The 9,918-nt window shown below is 32.9% G+C and overlaps 1 non-coding gene across 1 annotated transcript; it reads left to right on the top strand.

The window, feature by feature from the left end:
- Window positions 1-2,652: 2,652 nt before the first annotated feature.
- Window positions 2,653-8,304, top strand: LOC109619531 (uncharacterized). Its single transcript, XR_010708849.1, has 4 exons — window positions 2,653-2,801; window positions 4,641-4,803; window positions 5,429-5,569; window positions 6,950-8,304. It is a non-coding gene; the product is annotated as an uncharacterized protein (transcript).
- The last annotated feature ends 1,614 nt before the right edge of the window (window positions 8,305-9,918 follow it).

The raw sequence follows: 9,918 nt of genomic DNA, 5'->3' as shown, positions 1-9,918 counted from the left end.
TAAATGAAAAATACGTAATATTTTCAATGAAATTATAGAAGTTGAGGGGGTTTCCGATAAATATTTACAATATCTATTTTATGCGATTAACAATAGGATTCTAGCAGTAATACTAATAAACCTGAACTAATTGCCGATCGAATTATTGTAACAAACAGACAAATGAACTTCGGGGTAGTGTTACACTTTTTGATTTTTTGTTAAGGTAAAACATTGATCTATTTATAACTGTCACGTGATACCATGGCACGGCAGCTTCAAAGATCCAGTCTATTCCGAAGTAGAAAAATAATATCTTGGTGAACACATTCACTTGGTATTAATATACCGCACTGTTTTCATAAAAATAAACAGTTTTCAAATAGATCATAATTTTGACGGTCATCAAACTAAAAGTTGCCTTAACCTACCCGCGTGTGTGTTATAGATTTGTTAAGGAATTTATTCAACAAACGGAAATTTACATCCATACTTGTTTTATCGATTAAATTGAATCATACATTCAGATACAAATACAGTGCAAGAAGCCGTGTATAATCGATACAAACTGGTATAATGGTAAATTATTTCCAACAGTGTAAGTCAGTGTTTACTTAAAATCGTTAATAGTATACATGAACATAAACCATCACATACAATTTCATACAACTAACTAAAGACGTCACAACAAAAATTGCTCATTATACTTTAAAGGCATCCACATTAACAGCCATTGTCTTTGCAGGATGATCATTGTATTCATATATTACATACGGACGATGTGCAATTTTCAAAGCAATATGAATTAATATGTTATCAAACAAAAAGCTAGATATGCACAATAAATATGCCATACAAATTGCATGGCGTTAAAGAAAATATCCATGCATGTAAACATGAAATCAGCAAGTACTGGGGACGTGTAGAGGAAAATAAAAGCAATAATTTCATTTTTAGAAGTTGCTAACCTAGCTATCATGACATAAAAACGTGTTATAACCATTATGGTTTGTACATTGTTGATTTTGAAGTAGTTTAATGTACTATGTAAACACAATATATCAACATCATTTTCCCCCAACACCCCTCCCTTAAGTAAATTTTAGATCCGCGCCTGTTTGCATATCATTACATCATACAACTTATATATGAATTTATATGATATCCTAGAAATTTGTCCTTTTTTAAATGAAAAGATATCAACGAACCAATTTAAGCTATAAATGCACAATCAATATAACATACCAATTGCAAGGCATAAAAGATTATTAAGTGAAAAGATACCAACGAATTTAATACACACATATAAATATAAAGACTCAACAAAAAAAACCCACACACATTGTAACTGCTGGCAATTGGGAAAAAATGAATGCATTACAATTAGCGTCAATTATCAAAATTTAATTATGTAATGACAATAAGTATCCATCATTATATTTTTTGTGAAATATATCGTTGTTTATGATTTTCATTTTTGTGATTGGTTATTTGTGGTGTATCTTCTCGTCTGAGGCATTAACTATGGTTTTTAATGCGTAGAGTTTTTTTTAAAAATACAATTTAAATAAATCATAAGACTTACCTTTAATGTTACAGTTTAATTTGTATTACGTTTAATAATATTGCTGTTTTCATTTTTATCTGTCTAAACATTTGCATAAATATAATATCATCTGCTTTAATAAATTATATTATGCCAGGCGCGGATTCCACTAAAAAAATAAGGCCATGAAATCTAAAAGAGAAAAAAACAGGGCTGCGTTCAGGATCGTAGTGGCTACGTGGGGATACGTAGCAGCTACGCTGTTGAACAGAAAGCTAGCCAAGCCGCTACGTAGATATACCTAGCCTACAATTTTAATGCTAAGCATCAAACTCGAAATTGCTACCTTAGTTACCACTTTGTACCAAACATGATATTTATCCTATTTAGTTATATTTAGTTCATATGATAAATTATTTTGAATTTTAACTTGTACTGTACGTTATATTTCCGCTTGAAATTAACAAAATATGTCGGTTTAATAAGATACCGGGTTTCTGAACTGAATAAAGTTTCAAATTACATAAGACAAAAAACCGCATTCAGTGGATTCAACACATATATTCTAGTGTCCAGATTGACCTACATGTAGCTGCATGGCCAACTTAGAAGATTAATTATAAATTATAAATAAGATTCTTTTGATAAAATTTGGGCTATAAAAACTATTATTCTGAATAAAAAAAATCCGCTGCTCGTATCCTCATTGGATTAAACTGTTTTCAAAACAAAGCGAACATATAGAAAAAAGCTTTCCATAATTTTCAGTTTAAATAAAAAAAGAATACTTTGATTTCGGTTAAAGTCAGTTATTTAAAGAAAATTTAGTTTTATTGAACAATTGTAAACATTGTTAACGGAATTAAAAATATAACATCGGTGATAAATGTTGGATGAAAAAGACAAAAAAATGAAAACTTCTTTATTTTCTTTAACTGACTTTAATTGAAATCACAGTATTCTTTTTTTTTTAAATGTTTAAGACGTAATTATTTCAACATTGACAAGCTAAAAAAAAGACGTAATTCATCAATCGTTATTATGCCTATTTTGTTGATTTGCATCCCCCCCCCCCCCCCCGATGCTACGTTCCAATTATGGCGAACGGACTCGGTCGGGCGAACAGGTAGATGGGGCGAACGAACCCGATACCTTTTTGCGCCTGCGTTAAGGATCATCAAAATGGCGAAAATTGAATGCATGTCTATCTTTCCCACTAGTAAACACTAGATACGAAACACCTTACAACATCTTTTGCAGCTAGAGCCGTCGGAAGGTATTTATCCTTATGTTTGCCTGTGTGAAGGGGGGTTTAATCTATTTTTGCCGAAACGATCGATTCGTTAGGGGTACCATCCCGTCATGGGTCCTGCATGAAGTCCACTCGTTGACGTAATCCGAGATTCCTCTGACTCTAACCCCGCTTTTATATTATGACTTGCGGGGGAGAGTCAGAGGAATCTCGGATTATCGTTGACGTTGAGAGGATGTGCCCAATCCTTCGTCGTTTTTAAACTCTCTCTCTCTCTCTCTCTCTCTCTCTCTCTCTCTCTCTCTCCTGCTTTTGACGAAGCTCCCACTTGACACATTGAAACATTGAATGTTGTGATGCTCTAACCGTCAGGATTTATTATACACAATTTTGGTTTAAATTAAAAAATAATGTTTGAAAAAACTTTATTGTTAGCTAAAGAAGAAACCCATTTTCACAATAATGAGGCTTATTGTTATTTCTTGCACAAACCCTTGACAAAAGTTGCGCTCATGAGACACATTACAATATCATTAAAAATAAAACACCCATTGAAATCGCAGCGTCTATTTGTTCTTTACATTGTTAAAGTTTAAAGGCCGATTTTACAAACGCCCCCTTTTTTACCTGTACAGTGTACAGACTTCAAAATGATGCCGCTTGAAAATACGCAATTTATATTTGAATCATGTTGAATGTATGTGACCTACTAAATTCCACAAAGATGCATGAGCAGCTCCAAAACATGTAAAAAAAAAAAAAAATTAAACAATCTTATGAGCTATTAGAGCTGCATGTATTTACTGGAAATACACTCAACTAGAACTTTTTGCACGAAAACGTCACTACATGGAAAACGAACTCCAATAATACTGTCATCGTAAAAAGGCTGCCTTTACATTCCATATTCCTACTATATAGTGGTTTTCTTATACAATTATATATTTATTAAAATTGACTTCCTAAACAATATGTCAAGTGCTAAACACAATGTACTGAGTCACATTTTTAGAGCAGAATTAATTAAATGATTTTTTTAAATTGTACTTTATACACGTGTAATTCGGACAATGCATAACATTTCCGTAAAAAAATTGCTTCGTATGGTCATTAGAACAATAACATATTCAAACTAAGACCAATTCTAACTGATTATTTATTAGTCCCCTACTGGTTTTCACCGGAGGGGACTATAGCTTTCCTCTGCGTCCGTCTGTCTGTCTGTCCCACTTCAGTTTTCCATACTTTTTTTCTTAATGCTTTTGAGGAATAATATGAAATTTGCTTAACAGCTTCAAAATGTCAAACTACAGATCAAGTTTACACTTTTGTAGCGTCTGGTTGACATATTTTTGAGAAAAATAATTTTTTATATTCCAATTTTTTAATGTTCGGGTTCGATATTCTGCATAAAAGTGCATTGTTTTCACAATTTCCACAAACCGGTAGGGGACGTGTATTGCTTATGCAATACTCTCAGAATGCTTGTTTCCTGTGTATTAATTCGCTTCTTGTGTACATAATGATTAGCAGCGTTCACGACCGCGGGTAGACTGCAAGCCCCGGAGGCTTTTACACCTCTAGAAATTAAGCCCCGCCCTCACCTGAGATTTACCACACGGTAAAAATGTTCGGCCTTTAAGGACAGTCAAATGGTATAAACATTATTATGTTCCCACACCCATAACTACTATTTAGACTCATCTATAAAAGTTATCTAACAGTTTCTTGTTATTCGACAGAATGATAAGGTTTTTTTCTGTTTACTTTTATGATCACCAGTTTAAAATTTGTGATTATACACAGAGAAAACTGTTTTATAAACTACAGGGATTTAATACTATAATCTCTCAATCTTTGCAGTGTGGAAAACAGTAAACAAACCAAAAAATGAATGTGCTTTAGCATATTGAAAACCATGTCAAGAAAAGATCGAAAAAGAGTTATTCCCATGAAGAGTCAAGGATATGGAGTGAAAAGAATATTGATCCACCAGGATTTAATATAAGTTTATTTGAGAACAAAGGTAAGGAAAAATTTTTGAATTGCCCTAAATTATAACTCTGAATTTTGTTTGGAGACCAATTTAGTTGGTATTATTCCTCTATTGTGAGTTAAATATTTCATGAATCCTACAATTACTTTTGCGTGCTTCATGGTTATAAACAGGTATTACTCCATATCAATAAATTCTGCTACATGGCCCGCTGATAGCTGCACAAATATACATACATTAAATTTAAAACTTCCAAGGAAGTACATGTAATATTGAATAAAAAATTAAGTTGACTAGTGACTTCTGTGGATTCATCATTGTGGAAGACCATTTTCGGTATTAAAATTTTCACAGAATATGTTCCTAAATTAGTTTAATTAGTTCAAAACCATGTGGAACTTTTTGTGTGCAATAAATATACAATTTTTGCATGGGTGGAACTGTAGCTTTACGGTCCGTCAACCTGAATTTCACGTGGAGCTATTGTTCTGCAAAAATACAAAAAATTTCTTTTGTACAAATTCTTTGACATGATATCAGTGCAATTCATCTAATAGTATATACATGTACATATGACAATAACATATAAATTGAAATCAACAACTACTTTATAATTTCCATGTAGCTTCCTGTACGCTGATATTATGTATTATAGGCAGAGGAGTCAGAACAACTGTCCGCAGAAATGCAGGCGACTTTTTGTTAGTGTATACAGGAAAGGTTATAACAAAGAAGGAAGGTGAGAACTTGGAAGAAGGGTTCTCTCTGGCTACAGATTTTTTTACAGAGATTTGTGGTAGTATATATAGATTCTCATGAAATACTTTTTTGTTTTCTTACCGAAATATATGGATATTGGTTTAATGCCAGGCCATGGCTTAATCAAGTATAGCTAAACATATTTGTCTGGTTTTATGGCGGTATATAGTCAAGGGTTCCAGCAGTTGGAAAATTCTACATTCAAAGATTTTAGAAAAGTGAACACCTTGTACTAATTATTTTTATGGACTACATAATGTTGTCACAGAGATAGCTGTCATTTCTCTTACGGTAATTAATTTAAAACATATTTTTCCATCACTGAATCTCGCAAAGACAAATGAATCTATTAACAACTTTATTTACATCATCCCAGGGGGTAGTCAAATTACATACTTTATTTATTCCCGTGCACTGTTTAAATCCCAAATAAAAATCCCCTCTCTGTTATACTACTCTGGCTCCAATTGATGACTATCTCAGATCATTAGCTTCAATCTATTGATAAACTAGTTCCATTTCTACATCACTCTAACTCTATAAAAATCTTAAAGGCCTAAAAAAAAAAAATAGGTTTGTTTCTGCTTTCCGAACCGACCCTGAAAAATACTGCCATCTCAAAACTTTTTTTTTTGCCATTTTATTAGCGAGGGTGTTCAATTTTCGTTTTTTTTTCTTCAGATCATCTTTTTATTTAAAATTTAGGCAGAGAAACGTTTGGACATATCTGTTAATTACATCAACGTTGAAAAAACGCTTGAAATTAAAAATGGCAGGACATTCTGCAAACAATAGCACCCAAGGCTCCGATAATCAAAAGCTAACTCATAAAACTTGACCACTCTAGACGTTAATTTGCTTCATTCTTAATTACCCTAACACGTACAGCTTGAATTGCCTGAATAACGCATTCTAAAATCACTATAATAATTACAACTAATACACTAAAATTTACTCCTCATCACATGTACATGAACAAACATCACAACTACTTAGCAAAGCATATTAGTATACAACAGTCTGCATAATATTATAATAATGAGAGTGTTGTGTTGTGTTGTGTTGTGCAGTACTATTGCTTATATATAATAACCAGGAATTGATTGCATGCATTTGCTTCTTGTTTGTGTGACAGAGAAAGAAAAAATATGAATATATGAAAACATTGTCAAGTACTGTTAAGGCCTAACATGCATTTCTGATAGATGTATATTTTTATTTTGTCTTGTCATGTTTAACATGTCTTAAAAAAATCTATAATAGTTTACACAAGCCTATATTATTTTGATTTCTTTGATTTAAACAAAGGCTCTATCCAACTTTTTACTAAATGAGTTCTTCTAGTATTATATACATATATATTTTGGGATGAATCTTTTATTAATGGAAGCAATTTATTTAACTCGATCATTTATAGTGTTGATGCATCAGAAGAAGATGGGAGATTGGGAAGGCTAAATCTGCCCAGGGGGAGATGAGAATAATGAATCGGACATTTGGCTAGCGAAGATGCTATGTCTTCCATGTAATGGTATTTTGATATCATTTCAAACTGGTCCAATGTGGTAACAATTGAAATGTTAACAATATATCAACTCAATTTTTTTACCGGTAAATTATAGTACGTGTAGTAACATTGATGTCCATTCTAAAGGGGCATTATGTCGCATGAATTTAGATTGTATTATTTCACAAACAGTAACCAATCATAATGAATGTCTTATACAGAAATATGTTCACTAATTTTGAATTGAATTAAATCAAAATTTTTGATATTTCACCCCTATTGTCCTTATACATGTTATACCCTGTCAACAAGTGTATAATGAAATGTACTTGTTTAAATAAATAAAAGTAATTGGTTACAAAACTTTAGTTGACTATCAAATTTTACTATTATTCACAACAGAGATATACATGAGGTAGAAGAGCTATTATATATGACTATGGGCTCAAGTCTTATCCATGGAATTCTAAGGGACAGTGAAAATTTGCTTTTAAAAGTTAGATTTTGATAATTAACTTATAGATATACCCTCCATCACAAGGAGGCTGGTGGCCGGCGTATTCTTTAAAAATAAATAGTCAGATTTTGTACAGTATTATTCATTGAATGCAAATCAATTTATTTAGAAGAAAACAAAACCTGGTAAGTCTAGCTTAAATTGTAATATTACAGTGGTCTTTATTACTGACAACATTCCTTTTTAGCTCACCGAGACGAAGTCAGGGGGAGCTTATGCTATACCGTCGGCGTCGGTTCCGGACCTGGTTAAAGTTTTTGTTGCAGGTCCTGTATCTAAGCTATTACTTGTCCTATCTTCACCAAACTTGCATGGATGATGCATCTGGACCTACGTATGGACTTGAAAGACTTGGATGCTGAATCTCAGTCCTAAATTTCAGATGCTGGGGGAGGTTAAGGTTGTTGGACCAGGTTAAAGTTTTTGTTGCAGGTGCCCTTTGATAGCAATATCTAAGTTACTACTGGTCCGTACTTCACCAAACTTGCATGGATGGTGTGTCTTATGATACTGATGCACCAGACAGGCTTGAGTGCTGAATCTGAGTTATAGGTTTCGGATGCTGGAGGAGGTTAAGGTTTTTAGAGCAGGTTAAAGTTTTTGTTGCAGGTGCCCTTTGATAGCAATATCTAAGTTACTGCTGGTCCATACTTCACCAAACTTGCATTGATGGTGTGTCTTATGATAATGATGCACCAGTCAGGCTTGGGTGTTGAATCTGAGCTATAGGCTACAGATGCTGAAGGAGGTTAAGGTTTTTAGAGCTGGTTATAGTTTTTGTTGCAGGTGCCCTCTAATGATTATATCTTAGTTACTACTTGTCCGTACTTCACCAAACTTGCATTGATGGTGTGTCTTATGATAATGATGCACCAGTCAGGCTTGGGTGCTGAATCTGAGCTATAGGCTACATATGCTGAAGGAGGTTAAGGTTTTTAGAGCTGGTTAAAGTTTTTGTTGCAGGTGCCCTCTAATGATTATATCTTAGTTACTACTTGTCCTAACTTCACCAGACTTGCATGGATGGTGCGTCTTATGATACTGATGCACCAGACAGGCTTGAATGCAGAATCTGAGCCATAGGTTTCGGATGCTGGAGGAGGTTAAGGTTTTTAGAGCTGGTTAAAGTTTTTGAAACAGGTGCCCTCTGATGATTATATCTTAGTTATTACAATTGTCCTAACTTCACCAGACTTCCATGGATGGTGCGTCTTATGATACTGATGCACCGGACAGGCTTGAATGCTGAGTCTGAGCCATAGGTTTCAGATGCTGGAAATGGTTAAGTTTATTGGAACAGGTCACATGTTTAATAGATAATAGTACTTTTTCAAACTTGCATAGTTGATTAAACTGTAATATGAATGAATCACAGAGGAAGCTTCAGATGCAGAGCTTGATCTCCATTATCAAGGATGCTAAAAAATATATCTTAGTTATTACAGGTCCTAACTTCACCAAACTTGAACGGATGGTGTGTCTTATGATACAGATGCACCTGACAGGCATAAATGTTGAATCTGAGCCAAAGGTTGCGGATGCTGGAGCAGGTTAAGGTTTTAATTGCTAGTGCTCTTTGATGATGATATCTTAGTTATTACTGGTCTGAACTTCACCAAACTTGCATGGAGATGCATCTTATGTATACTGATGCACCTGACAGGCTTGAATGCTGAATCTGAGCCATAGGTTTCGGATGCTGGATGAGGTTTAGTTTTTTTGGAACAGGTCACATGTTTTATAGATGAAAGCTTGCATAGTTGATTTAACTATATTATAAATGAAACACAGAGGTTGCTTCAGATGCAGAGCCAGATCTCCATTATCAAGGATGCTAAAGAAATCTACCTCACTCAAACCTGCTCGATAGATAGATGTGGTTGTTGATAAATGATATAACATGATTCCTATGATATAGTATTGTATGGAATGAAACAATATTGTTTAATATGATACAATATAATATCGTATGTAATATTATAAAAGTTATATGATATGATATTGTATCAATTTTTTTGATATTTTATGTTATGATATTGTATCATGATATCATTATGTATAGTATTGTATATTATGATACAATATTGTATAATATTTTATTGTATTATTAATTTATTATTTTATCACATGATACTGTTACAGAAGATATTGCAAAATATAATATTGTATCCTATGCTACAATATTGTATTTTCTATAATATTGTTACAGAATCATACGATATAGTATAGTATGATATAAGTTTCTGTTATATAGAATTATATCACATGAAATTGTATAATATGATCTGTAATATTATATTATATCGTATCATACAATATTGTATAATATGATATAGGTTTATAATATGATATATTATCACAT

This window comes from Magallana gigas, chromosome 8, assembly GCF_963853765.1.
Source record: "Magallana gigas chromosome 8, xbMagGiga1.1, whole genome shotgun sequence".
Lineage (NCBI taxonomy): Eukaryota > Metazoa > Mollusca > Bivalvia > Ostreida > Ostreidae > Magallana > Magallana gigas.
This window is presented reverse-complemented; position numbering and strand designations above follow the sequence as displayed.